Source organism: Felis catus, chromosome B1 (assembly GCF_018350175.1).
Source record: "Felis catus isolate Fca126 chromosome B1, F.catus_Fca126_mat1.0, whole genome shotgun sequence".
NCBI lineage: Eukaryota > Metazoa > Chordata > Mammalia > Carnivora > Felidae > Felis > Felis catus.
Genome location: NC_058371.1, coordinates 150,204,875 through 150,219,757, shown reverse-complemented (window position 1 = coordinate 150,219,757; position 14,883 = coordinate 150,204,875). Strand labels below are relative to the sequence as shown.

The following is a 14,883-nucleotide window of genomic DNA, read 5'->3' as shown; positions in this document are numbered from 1 at the left end:
TCTTCAAATTTCTAACGATATACTTTTTAATGTCAATGCAGGATAATTAGTTGACCATACATTATATACCTTTCTGACTTTTAAAGGTAATGGTACTGAATGACTAATGTGATATTTTGCATGTTTTAATAAATTTAAGTCAATTAAGTTTTTAGTCTAGTTTTATAATTGATAATTAGTACCACACTCCATATATTTGCTCAAGCTCAAAACCTAGGAGTCATCTTGTTTGTTCTCATGCCTATGCACCCACATCTAATCCATCAGTAAGTCCTGAGAGTTCAACCTTTAAAAAATACCACAAATACAACACATACCACCACAGAGCCACCTTCATAACTCAGGCTATTCCAGGAAGCTCTTATTGCTTCTCCTTGCTTCCACTTTTGTTGTGCTTCAGGCAATTTTCTACACAGTGAACATCTTAAAATAAAAATCAGATAGTTTCACTCCTTTGCTTAAAATCTGCCAATGTCTTTCTTTTTCTCAACTTATGCAAAAGAAAATTCAAACTCCTAATCATGGCCTAAATGTCTTATATATTTCAACCTCTCCCACTTCTATTCAAGCCACACTGGCTTCTTGCTTCTCTATGAACATAGCCTTTGCATTAACAAAATGGGATTTATGTTTTACAAACTAAATACCACAGTGCTTTTGTGTGAAGTCATGTGCTATAGAATTCTTTTGTATGATACTCTCTTTGAACAACAACATCAAGTAACACTTCTTCAGGCATAAGTAGTACATAAAAGAGTGATAAGTCCTCTTATTAGATGATAGAAAAATGAATGAGAATCTCCTACAAATAAACAAAATCACCAAAGAGGAAAAATGTTATAAAACAACATTGAATGCACAATTCTGCATACCCACTGGCATCCAATTGGATCACAGAAGTTGTTTTTCAGAAGATATTAGTCTTGGCAATGAGTTTTCATAACTGATTCCAAAAGCAAAAATAAACAAGTGGGATTACATCAAACTAAAAATAAATGAATGAATGAATGAATACATAAATAAATAAATACATAAATCTGCACAACAAAGGAAACAATCAACAAAATGAAAAGTCAACCCACTAAATAAGATAAAATATTTATGAATCATATATCTGAGAAAGGGTGACTATCCAAATTATATAAAGAAACTCATACAACTCAATAGCAAAAAACACAACAACAACAACAACAAACCACAATCTCATTTAAAAAATGGGCAGACGACCTGAACAGACATTTTTCCAAAAAAAAACATACAGATAGTCAACAGCTTCCTAAAAAAACCTGAAAACAGAACCACCATATAATACAGGAATCCCAATTCTGGGTATTTATTCAAAGAAAACACTAACTTGAAAAGATACATGTGTCTTATGTCCACTGCAGCATTATAATAGCCAAGACATGGAAACAAACTAAGTGTCCACTGACAGATGAATAAAGAAAATGTGAGATACACACACACACACACACACACACACACACACACACACACTAGAATATTATTCAGCCATAAAGAAGAATGGAATCTTGCCATTTGTGACATTAATGCACTTCGAAGACATTATGCTAAGTGAAATAAGTCAGACAGAAAAAGAAAATACCATATAATCTCACTTATATGTGGAATCTAAAAACAAAAACAAAAACACCAAGCTCGTAGATACAGAGAACATAAAAAACAAAATGGTGATAGCCAGAGGTGAAGGGTGGGCTGGGAGGTGAAATGGGTAAAGGAAGTCAAAAGGTGCAAACTTTCAGTTATAAAATAAATAAATCATGGCGATGTAATGTACTGCATGGTGACTACAATTAATAATACTGTATTGCATATTTCAAAGTATTACATATTTAAAAGTTGCTAAGAGAATAGATCTTAAAAGTTCTCATTATGAGAAAAAATTCTGTAACTGTGTATGGTGATGAATGTTAGCTACATATTTTGTGGTAATCATTTTGCATTATATACAAGTATCAAATCATTATAATTTATGTTTGGTTTTGAAGCAAAAAGTTTTATTATCAGAAGGGAAGCCTAATGAGAAGGCTGGAGAGCATTCCCAAATCTGCCTTCCAGATTTTTTATAATCATAGAGATTGACATTACATACAAATTGATGAAAAGGTCAGGAATATATGACTATTCATGAGTTCAACAGGAAAGACAGAACATACACATTGAGCAAACACATATGCAACATACATCCTACTTTCACTTTGGGGTAGAAACTTACCATCAGAAAAAAGCAAAATTCAGGAGGTTATCTTAAAACAAGGAGATGGGGCTCTCAGCATAAACTGCATAGGGTCCTGGGCTCTTATTTCAGGTAAGGTACGCAGGGCCTTGGGGCGCCTGGATGGCTCAGCCAGGTAAGCAGCCAACTTGGGCTCAGGTCATGATCTCACAGTCCCTGAGTCTGAGCCCCCATTGCGCTCTGTGCTGACAGCTGGAAGCTTGGAGCCTGCTTCGGATTCTGTGTCTCCCTCTCTCTCTCTGCCTCTCCCCCACTCACACTGTGTCTCTCTCTCTCTTTCTAAAAAATAAATAAAAATTAAAAAAATAAAAAAGGTATTCAGGGCCTTGCATGTTCGTAGACTTGAGTCCTGGCTTATGCAGAGACAGTTAGTGTATTCGTTAGTGGGGTCAAGGAGGTGCCTATGGCCCTACTTGGAAAACCAGTGACACACTCCCCATAAATGCTGTGACAGAGTGCTGGGTGGGAAGCCATCCTCAGTTTGAATGAAATACCTCAAACCTTTGTCCAGGATCCCCACCAGAATCTCACACTGAAAACTGGAGAAAATGTGCTTCACCTCCGGCAGGGGAGGGGAAAAGTAATAGGCCCAAAGTATTCTGTTCGTCTCAATGAGGCCTGTCCACAAGAGAAACTATTTTATCAAGCCCTCAAATCATTATGTCATATACCTGAAACTAATGTAATGTCGTATGTCAATTATATCTCAATTTTTAAAAAAAGAAAAAAAGAAAAGATACTAATACTAGTATTAAAATCCCTAAAAAAAGAAAAAAGAAAATATGAACATTCATCTCAATCTTACATCAGAGAAGGAAATTAGACATTTTAAATACGTATTTATCACATATTATCTATTTGGGTAGATACTTTGAAGTCCAATGGATTTCCATATATAAGGAAAGGATTCCCTTGTGAGTATTAAATAGAAGTTGCTTAAAGTCTGTTGCATATTACATGTAAATAGAGTGTTTAACACATATATTTTACTCCTTACAGATGCTCAAAAGTTTTTAATCTGGGGATTTACTACCATAACAGTAAACCCTCTTGGTATATATTTATAAAATATTACCTAGTTATTATAGTTCTTTCCCTACTCTGACTAATGTTTTAAGAGTAAAATGGTTACTTTACAACACAAAAGTTAAACTTCAAAAAACTTAAGTATATAATATTTCCTAGAGAAAAGAACTATAATTCTCAAGCTGATAGGAACTGGGGAGATTTAGTGATACTCAATCCAGCTTAAAATAAAGTTGCTGTCCTGTCCTTTCCTACGGCTTAGGTCTCTGACAGCAAACATAATTAAAGCTATAGAGAGAGAAATCACCAGTTGTTCTGAATCAGTGAAACGTGACAGCCAAGAAAATAATGCTAAGGTTTTTTTTAAGTCCCAAGTACTGATTCTACCCACAGTCCCCTTTTTTCTGTGTCATTCTTAACAGCAGAAATAAATACAGAACAAACATGAATCAATAGAAAAGGCTGGGGAGAGAGAGAACAATTTAGGGAATTTCTGTGATGTATTATAGTTCATACCCATGCAGTCATCCAGTGAGCCTGGCGTTCCCCTCAGCTCTGCCCGGCTGGCACCTGCTCACTCTTATAGTCAGCCCCATGGCTTCTCCATGTCACTTCCCTCCCGTAGACTGTCCGTTCGGGTGCCAGAAAAAGTAGGGTTAGTACTTCCACATCTGTTTCCTACTAAAGTCACAGAAGTCTCTTGTCAATGACCTACTCCTTGGCCTTGTTAGTAAAAGGTGGATATGAGGTAGAAGACTGGTACGATGAAAAGAGGCTATTTTAAATCGCTGTCATCGTGATTAAATGTGATTTTCTCCAAAATGCCCCAGGGGCTTATTTTGAACCAAATCTTCTCCTGCTGGCATGTTTCTGATTCACTGGCATTACCTTCCTGTATGCCAGGGATATGCCATCTTTAAAGGAATTAAAAAGGGTGATCACCATGAATTCAGACTGTGTTGTATTTAACGTGTATATAATACGTATTCTTGAAACTGCTATGAAGACTGTGGTTTTCCTGAAACTAGTTTTTGCAGGCTGCATGATTCTTGGCAGTCTCCTAGAAGCAACACAGGAATCATCCGCATAATTCTGCCACTGGCTCTTAAACTCAGAAGTGGGCAATCGGCTAGTACTTATTTTAGAAAGTCTGGCAGGTCCACTGAGTTTGCTCACAACTGTGCACCTCTTAGAAATCTCGTGCTAGTGAGCTCAATTATTATTAAAAGACCGAACTATAATTAACACACAACACCATGCCACCTTGTCACCTTTTGGACTAACCATTCCTCACAGTGACATACTACAGAAAGCCTGCTCCTTCGTGATATGGCCATTACACTGTAAGAACTGAAATTATGTCAGGGCGCCTGGGTGGCTTTGTCAGTTAAGTGTCCCACTTCGGCTCAGGTCATGATCTCCCAGTTTGCGGGTTCGAGCCTCCGCGTCAGGCTCTGTGCTGACAGCTAAGAGCTTGGAGCTTGCTTCAGATTCCTCTCTCTCTACCCTCCCCTGCTCAGTCTCTCTCTGTTTCTCAAAAATGTATAAACTAAAAATTTTAAACATTTTTTTTTAAAAAACTGAAATTAGGTCAGTTATTTTTATTTCTTAAAACTATGCAAGGTTACAGACATTTTTCCCTACTAGCAGATGACATAAATCCAAAGTTCCAAGACTGATTTGTTTTATCTTGGTATGTTTCGTTATATATGTGTCTGTGGCAGATAAAAAGAATGAGGACTGGACTTCTGGTCTTGGGCCTTTCACTTCCTTACGATGCAGCCTTGCATAAGTCACCTTAGTTTCATGACTTTTATCTGTCAAATGGAAATAACAATACACATCCTACCTATCACACAGAATATAAAATTGTAAAGTGCTAGATAAATGTAAGCTTTGTGCATTGATGAAAATGCCTTGAGTTAATAAACATATGTTTATAAAATATGCATTTTTATTGAAAACATATATATTAGTGAAAGGACTGTTTGGCAAGAAAACTGGCTGGGAACCAAAGACTCATGCTGCAAATTGCCAATTCCAAGTGGCTTGGCAGAAAATCCAGACGGAAATCACATACCTCCCTATGATGATTAACTTTATGTGTCAGTTTGGCTGGGTCCTGGTGTCTAGATATTTGGTCAAACATTTTTTCTAGATGTTTTTATGAACGTGTTTTTTGGATGAGATTAACATTTGTATCACTGGACTTTACAGTTAAGCAGATTGTCCTCTGTAGTGTGGGTGGGCCTCATCCAATCAACTGAAGTCCTGAATAGAAAAAAGACTGCCCTCCCCAGAACAGGAAGGAATTCTGCCAGCAGACAGCCTGTAGACTTCAAGTGCAACCTCAGCTCTTCCCTGGGTGTCCTGCCTGTTGGACTTACCCTGTTGATTTTGGACCTGCCAGCCTCTATTATAATGTGAGCCAATTCCTTAAAATAAAGTTTGTTCTTTTTCTCTCTCTCTTTTTCTCATTCTCTGTCTCTACACACACACACACACACACACACACACACACACACACACACCCTCAGCTGTTTTGTTTCTCTGGAGAACCCTAACTACTATCCCTTAAATCTATGTGGAGTGATTAACTAATCCTGGCCAATGGATAAGTGAAGCGTGTCACTTCTGCAGTGAGGTATCTAATTACCTGGTATGCTCTCTCCACTTTGTCTTCTCCTCCTGTGGCATATTTGGAAGCCACATGTGGAGGATAGCTACATGTGGTGCACAAGATGGATGAAGCCTGAAGATTGGCCCAATATGACGCAACAGAGATTTGAGGATTATCTGCTAGAGCAGCTGGAACTAGTTACCCTGACTAATACAGGTATATGTTATTGTGTACAAATTGAACTAAAAAGGAAAATTCTGCATTATTTGGAGCATAAAAGAAAAAAAAAAGCAGCTCCTGACACCTGGAAACTATCCTGAACACTTTCTCACAGAACACCAACATCGGACAAAGCATTCTCTGACTATGATATCAAGAAAGAAACAAGCCATGGAATGAGTAAGTCAGGGGAATCAAAGGTACAGCGTAGGGAACATAGTCAATGGTACTCAGTAGTGACGGATGGTGGTTACACTTGTGGTGAGCACAGCATAACCTACAGAGATGGTGAATCACTATGCTCTACGCATGAAACTAATGTAACATTGTGTGTCAACCATACTCAAATTTACAAAAATAAAGACAGAAACCAGACCACTCTGTAATCATGTGTGAAGACAGAGAAAAATGTAAATGTTGTCCAAACAATTCAATTCAACATCTCCCTATCTCGAGTAACATGAATGAATGCTGCTCATTTTAGCTTCCCTCTAGTCTTCCCTCCTTCTAAGTCAGATATTCTAAATACCCAGTCAGAAGCCCTGCTTCCTGACAGCATGCAATCCAGAAAAAAAAGCCTCAGAACAAAGACTTAAAATTCCTTATTATCTTCCCCCAAATCACCTAACCAACACTGAAATCCTATTTTAAAAGTCCTTTCCAACACTTACTGAGATGCCCTGTGATTTCCCAGCACCAGTTGTGTGGCCTCCTTCAACTGCTCATGACAGCAGAAATCTAAATGTCCAACGACAGGTGTGTTCCTAGTAGTCTTTAGCTGGAGAGCATCAATACGGGCAATAATTGTACCCTCAGAAAATACAGACTATCTATTTGATTCCAATCTCCTGTAGTCATGCTGATTTTCAGAGTGGGTAGGTGAAAACAGCTTTGCTTTAAACCACATTGTGAGACTCTATAATCAATAACAACATTGTATCTGGATTAAATTGTTATTTTAAGAAAAACTTGGGTTTTTTCTGGGGGAATTTTTTAGCTTGAAATATGTCCAATTGCTTATTAAAAACTTGTTACTTGTTTAGGGACACCTGAGTGGCTCAGCCAGTTAAGTGTCTGAATTCGGCTCAGGTCATGATCTCGCAGTTTGTGGGTTCAACTCCCACAACTGGATCAGCACTGATCTTGCAGAGCCTGCTTGAGATTTTCTCTCTCCCTCTCTCTGTCTCTCCCCCACTTGCTTGCTCGCTCTCTCTCTCTCTCTCAAAAATAAATAAACTTAAGAAAAATAAAAAGTAAAAAAAAAATAAAATAAACTAGCCACTTTATATTTGATCTTCATTTATTGAAAAGTCTTTAATGGAATACATAGAGAATTACGATTTGTGTTTTGACAAATCAATTGTCAACTTTATTTTTCTTTAACAAGAAAGAAAATGTTACTCTCCAGAAACCTATGAATTGCCAAACTTGGAATTAAATGTATGGGGGAAAGTTAAAAAGACTTCACTACCTGGCAAACTTTTTAATTGGCTTTAGAACAACTGGAAAGCCTCTTGGCTAAAGACAAAATTAGATCTGCACCTCACACCATGTGCTAAGATAAACTTCAAAAGGATCATATATTTAAAGTAAAAAAATAAATTAAAATTTTACAGGGCACCTGGATGGCTCAGTTAGTGCAACGTGCAATGATTTGGGGGTGGTGGGTTCAAGCCCCACATTGGATGTAAAGATTACTTAAAAAATAAAATCTTGAAAAAATTAATAAAAAAGTAATAAAAAATTAATAAAATAAATTTAAAAAATCTTGAAAAATGAATTGGAAGATGATATAGATGAATACCTTTCAACCTGGGGTCAGGGAAATTTCCCAACTATCTCAATACCAATAACAATTCAAGAAAGAAGAATGTAATAATTAACTAATAATTTAAAAGTACCCTGCAGAGCAGAAACACTGTAAACAAAGTTAAAATGTACATAAAAACTTGGAGAAATTACTTATAACTGATAAAAGGGAGTGAACAAAGGCCAGCATAAATGATATAATAAGAGCTCCCCAAACTCTCAAATAAAAAGACCAACAGTCCAACAGAAGAATTATTAAAGAATATGAACAGGTAGTTCACAGAACAAGAACACAGAAATGACTCTTAAAGATAAGAAAACAATGGCCAATCTCCCTTAATAAGAAAAATTCTAAATACCACTATTGTGACAAAATATTGTTTGCCTATCAGATTGGCAATATTTAAGTTTGACAATAAATCTGTCAGGGAAAATGTTAGGAATGGGAATGTTTCTCAATTTCTAGTGGAAATGCAAACTGGAACAGCCATTAAGATAACAGTTTGGCAATATATAGAAAAAATAGGGAATTAATAAGTGATTATAGCAAGCTTTCAGAATAGAAAGTTAAAAGGTCAACAAACTGTAAACAAGTTGAATTTGAGATTACAAATGCATTGTCATTTATATTAGCACCTTCAAAAAACTGAAATACTTAGGTATAAATCTAACAAAATTATGTACAAGATCTATATGAGAAAAACTGCAAAGCTCTGATGAATGAAATTAAAAAAGTAAATAAATGGACACCATATTTCATGTTCATGAATAGAAAGATTCAAATATTGTCAAAATGTCAGTTCTTCCCAACTCCAACTACAGATTCAGTACAATCCTAAATTCCATCAAGTTATTGTGTAGATATCAACAAACTGATTCTAAAGTTTAAATGGAGAGGCAAAAGACTCAAAATAGCCAACACAATATTAAAGGCAAAGAACAAAGTCAAAGGGTTGACACTATGTGACTTCATGATTACTATAAGACTATGTGGTATTGGTGAAAGAACGGACAAACAGATCAATGAAACAGAATAGAGAGCTGAGAAATAGACCCCATAAATACAGCCAGCTGATCTTTGACAAAGGAGCAAAGGCAATACAATGAAGAAAAGATGGTCTTTTAAATAACTGGTGCCGGAACAACTGGACATCCAAACCAAAAAGAAGAAGGAGAAGGAAAAGAAATAGCTACACACAGACTTTGCACCCTTATAGAAATCAACCCAAAAAGGATCACAGAGCTAAATGTAAAACACAAAACTACCAAACTCCTAAAAAATCACATTGGAGAAAATCTAGATGACCTTATGTCTGTAATTACTTTTTAAATACAACAGTGAAGGCATGATCCATGAAAGAAATAATTAATAAGCTGCAATTCCTTAAAATTAAAACTTTCTGGGGTGCTTGGGTGGCTCAGTTGGCTAAGCATCTGACTCTTGATTTCAGCTCAGGTCGTGATCTCACGGTTCATCAGATAGAGCCCCATGTGGGGATCTGCACTAACAGCCTAGTGCCTACTTGGTATTTTCTCTCTCTCTCTCTGCCCCTCCCCTGTTCTTGCTCTCTCTCTCTCTCTCTCTCTCTCTCTCTCAAAATAAATAAACTTAAAAAAAATTTTTTTAACTTTCTGCTCTGCATAATATACTATCAAAAGAAAGCAAAGACAAGCCACAAATTGAGAGAAAATATTTGCAGAAAACCCATGATAAAGGACTGTTACCCAAACTATACAAAGAATACTTAAAACTCAACAACATGAAAACAAACAGCCCAATTAAAAAATGGGCCAAAGACCTCAACAGGCATCTCACCAAGTGAGATATACAGATGGCAAATGAACATAGGAAAGAGTTTCACATCAGATGTCATTGGGGAAATGCAAATTAAAACAATTGAGAAACCACTACACACTTATTAGAAATTATCAAAATCAGTTGATCTAACAATGAAAAAACTGACAATACCAAATGTTGGCAAGGGTGAGGAGCAACAGGAACTCTCATTCATTGTTGGTGGGAATGCAAAATGCTACAGTCACTTTGGAGGATACTTTGGCAGTTTCTTATTAAAATAAACATACTCTTACCATACAACTCATCAATCTCACTCTTTGATATTTACTCAAAGGAGCTGGAAATGTATGTCTACACAAAAAATCTACATTAAAAATGTGTGTAGCAACTTTATTAATAATTGCCAAAACTTTGAGGCAATCAAGATGTTCTTCAATAGGTGAATGGATAAACTGTGATACATCCAGACAGTGGATTAATATTCAGCACTAAAAAGAAAGATCTGTTAAGCCATGAAAAGACATGAAAGAAAATTAAGTGTATATTACTAGGTAAAAGAAGTACTATTATATGATTCCAATCATATGACATTCTGGAAAAGGCAAAACTATGGATACGATAAAAAGATCAGTGGTTGCTAGGGGCCTGGGGGCATGGGATGAATAGGCAAAGCACAGAAGATTATTAGGACAGGGAAAATGCCCTGTATACTATAATTATGGATACATGTCATTATACATTTGTCCAAATCCATAGAATGCACAACACCAATTAGACTGTACCCTAATGTAAACTATGGACTTTGGGTCACAATAATGTATCAATGTAGGCTCGTTACTGCCAACAAATGCACCACTCTGGTCAGGGATTTTGATAAAAGGGCAAGTTGTGGATGTGTGGAGGCAGGGGGTTTAGGAGAAATCTCTGTACCTTCTGTTCAATATTGTTGTGAATATAAAACCATTCTAAAACTTAAAGTCTGTTAACATATTTACCCAAAAACATGATTTTACCCTTGACATTTCTACCTCTAGGAATTTATCCCAAATATACACTGGAAAAGTATGAAATGATATACAAACATTATTTATTGTGAAATCATTTATAAAATTAATTACTAGCAACAATAAAAATATCCATCAACAATTTCACTGAAATCCCAGGATACAAAATCAACATATAGACATCAATTGCATTCTTTTACACTAATGATAAAGAATCTGAAAACAAATAAATATAACCATCCCATTCACAACACCATCAAAAACAATAAAGTTCTTAGGAATAAATTTAACACAAGGAAGTAAAAGATATATACAACAAAAACTACAAAATTTAGCCAAAAGAAATCAACACAAAAAGTGGAAAAATATCCTGTGTTCATGGATCAAAAGACTTAATATTGTTAAGATGGGCATAATACCAAAAGCCTTCGACATTCAGCATAACCCCAACCAAAATACCAATAGCATTCTGCACAGAAACAGAAGAGAGAACACTAAAATTTGTGTGGATCCACAAAAGACCTAAAATAGGCAAAATAATTTTGAGAAAAAAGAGCGAAGACAGAGGTACCATGTTTCTGGATTTCAAGCTATACTACAAAGCCATGGTAAAACAAAAACAAAAACAAAAACAAAAACAAAACAGTACTGGCACAAAAATAGACACAACCTATGGAACAGAGTAGAAACCCCAGAATTAAATACCAGTATATACTGCCAACTAATATTTGCCAAGGAAGCCAAAAACACCCAATAAGGAAAAGATAGTCTTTTCAATAAATAGTGCTGGGCGAACTAGAGAACCACATGCAGAACAATGAAATTGGACCCCTAACACACCACTCACAAAAATTAATTTAAAATGGAGTTCCATCAGAAGTAGGGAAAGAGAGTGGACCCCAGAGAGCCCTGAGCAGTCCCACTGCCTCCACAGGCCTAGTTATCATCACACCCCAGGAGGACCCCAGCTACCTAATCTGGCCCCAGTCACCATCACCATAGCTGTAAGCACGGAGGCTGAGACCCAGTAGCCAACCGCAGTCCTTGCCCTCAGCACTGCTGACACCAAGCCCGGTACGATGGGCAGTGGCCTCATGGGGGACACTAGCCAGCAGCCACAAGATCACTGCAATGGAAGGTTTGGGAACAGTAAAATGGTTCAACGGATATGGAAGAAACAGATATGGTTTCGTCAACTGGAATGACACAGAGGACAATGTACACCAGCTTACCATAAAGAAGAACCCAGGAAGTACCTTCCCAGTGCAGGAGACAGACAGGCTGGAGTTTGATGTTGTCAAAGGAGAAAAGGGTTCAGAAGCAGCTAATGTGACAGGCCTCAGTGGAGTTCCACTGCAAGGCAGTAAGAATGCGGCTTACCATAACCATTATAGGCACTATCCGTGTCACAGGGGTCCTTCATGCAGTTACCCACAGAATTACCAAAATAGTGAGAGTAGGAAAAGAAGAAGGGATTGGAGAGTGCTCCCAAAGGCCAGGCCACATAGCATAGGCCCTACCACAGATGGTGGGTTGGATTCCACTTTACTATGTGCAGAGGCCCTATGGGCATGGGCCACAGTATTCTCAACCTCCCTATCCAAGCAGGCCGCAACAGAACAAGATAAAAAAGTGAGACAGAATATTACTGGGGCTATAGATCACAATTCCACAAGGGGTCCTCCTTGCCAAAGACAGCCTAGGGGCACTTGGGCGGATCAGTCAGTTGGGCATCCCACTTTGGCTCAAGTTATGATTTCACAGCTCATGGGTGTGAACCCCCATATAGGGCTCTGTGCTGAAGCTCAGAGCCTGGAGCCTACTTAGGATTCTGTGTCTCCCTCTCTCTCTCTGACTCTCCCCCACTCGTGCTCTGTCTCTCTTTCTCTCAAAAATAAATATTAACAAAAAAAAAAATTTTTTAAGACAGTCCAGAGAGGACAACAATGAAGAAGATAAGGAAAAATCAAAGAAATGAGACCCCAAATCACCAGCCACCTCAACCTGGGTACCGCAGCAACTTCAATGACAGAGGCAGATGCCCAGAAAACTCTAAACCACAAGATGGCAAAGCAGTGGATCCACCAGCTGAGATTTCGTCAGCTTCCAAGGCTGAGCACAGTGGGGATGAGTAAATGAGGCTTACCATTGCTACCATGATCAGGTTTAGTCATCCAACAAGAAAAAATCAATATGAAATCCCTGCAATAAGAAATGAGTGGCACCTGGGTGGCTCAGTTGGTTAAGCATGGGAGTCTTGACTTTGGCTAAGGTCATAATCTCATGGTTCCTGAGATAGAGCCCTACATGGGGCTCTGTGCTGGCAGCACTGAAGCCTGCTTAGGATTCTCTATCTTGCCCTCCACCACTCATATTCTCTCTCCCTCTCGCAAATAAATAAACTTAAAAAAAAGAAAAAGATTTAAGAAATGAACAAAAGGTTGGAGCTGAAGACCTTAAGTGCTTGCTTTTATCCCATTAAGCAGATAAATAGAACTATCTGCATTATCTATGCAGCATGGGTGTTTTTTTTTTAATGTTTATTTATTTATTTTGATAAAGGGAGAGAGAGAGAGAGAGAACAGGGAAGGGGCAGAGAGAGATGAAGAGAGAGAATGCCAAGCAGGCTCCATGCTATGAGAACCCAATGCCAGGCTCCATCCCACAATCCTGGGATCATGACCTGAGCTGAAGAGTAGGATGTTTAATTGACTGAGCCACCCAGACTTAAAAGTTATCTTTACAGTTAAAGATAAAAGAGAGAATCTTAAAAGCAGCAAGAGAAAAATGACTTGTTACATATAAGAGATCTCCCTCATAAGACTAAGAGCAGAATTCTCAGCATAAACTTTGCAGGCCAGAAGTGAGTGCCATAATATATTCAAAGTATGAAAAGGAAAAAACTCAACCATGAATACACAACCAAGGTTATTATTCAAAATTTAAGGACAGATAAAGAGTTTTACAGAAAAGTAAAAGCTAAAGGAGTTTGTCACCACTAGCCTTACAGGAAATGTTAAAGAGATTTCTTTAAGTTGAAGAGGGGCCATAATTACTAATAAGAAAACATATGGGGGATGCCTGGGTGGCTCAGTCGGTTGAGCGTCCAACTTCGGCTCAGGTCATGATCTCACAGTTCATGAGCTCAAGCCCCGTGTTTGGCTCTGTGCTGACAGCTGGGAGACTGGAGCCTGCTTTCAATTCTGTGTCTCCATCTCTCTGCCCCTTCCCGCTCATGCTGTCTCTCTGTCTCTCAAAGATGAATAAACGTTAAAAAAAATTTTTTTTAATTAAAAAAAGAAAAAGAAAACATATGGAAGGAAAAACCTTGCTGATTAAGGTGTGTGTGTGTGTGTGTGTATGGTATATACTATACTATTTATACTATATATAAAGGTGTGTGTGTATATATATGCATATGTGTGTGTGTGTGTGTGTGTGTATATATATATATGTATAGTAAAAGTAGTGGACTAATCACATATAAAGCTAGTATGAAAGTTAAAAGACAAAAGCAGTAAAAATAAAATATAACCATAATAATTAGCTAAGGATACACAAAATAAAAAGATTTAAAATGTGACCTCAGAATACAAGTATTTACCTCTTTGGGTAGGTTTATTCCTAGGTATCTTATGGGTTTTGGTGCAATTATAATGGGATCAATGCCTTGATTTCTCTTTCTGCTGCTTCATTATTGGTGTACACAAATGCAACAGATTTCTGTATGTTGATTTTGTACCCTGCAACTTTACTGAATTGGTGCACCACTCTAGCAATTTTTTTGTGGAGTCTTTCAGGTTTTCTACATATAGTATAATGTCATCTGCAAATAGTGAAAGTTTGACTTTGTCCTTACCAATTTGGATGTCTTTTATTTGTTTGTTGTCCGACTACTATGGCTAGGACTTATAGCGCTATGTTAAATGACAGTGGTGACAGTGGACATCCTTCTCTTGTTCGTGACTGTAGAGGAAAAGCTCTCAGTTGTTCCCCACTGAGGATGATATTAGCTCTGGGTTTTTTGTATACAGCCTTTATTTTGTTGAGGTATGTTCCCTTAACCCTACTTTAGTGAGGGTTTTTATCATGAATGGAAGTTGTACTTTGTCAAATGTTGTTTCTGCATCTATTAAAAGGATCATATGGT

General features: G+C 37.4%; 1 long non-coding RNA gene and 1 pseudogene across 1 annotated transcript in view; one reads left to right on the top strand and one right to left on the bottom strand.

Annotated features, from left to right (window-relative positions):
- LOC109499136 overlaps nt 1-4,531 on the bottom strand; it is a 179,596-nt gene extending 175,065 nt beyond the window's left edge. The window contains exon 1 of the long non-coding RNA XR_006597035.1: nt 3,800-4,531. This is a non-coding gene — a long non-coding RNA (uncharacterized LOC109499136). The remainder of the gene's footprint in view (nt 1-3,799) is intronic.
- A 1,521-nt stretch (nt 4,532-6,052) lies between these two features.
- Nucleotides 6,053-12,868, top strand: LOC101100806 (annotated as a pseudogene).
- Nucleotides 12,869-14,883: the final 2,015 nt, after the last annotated feature.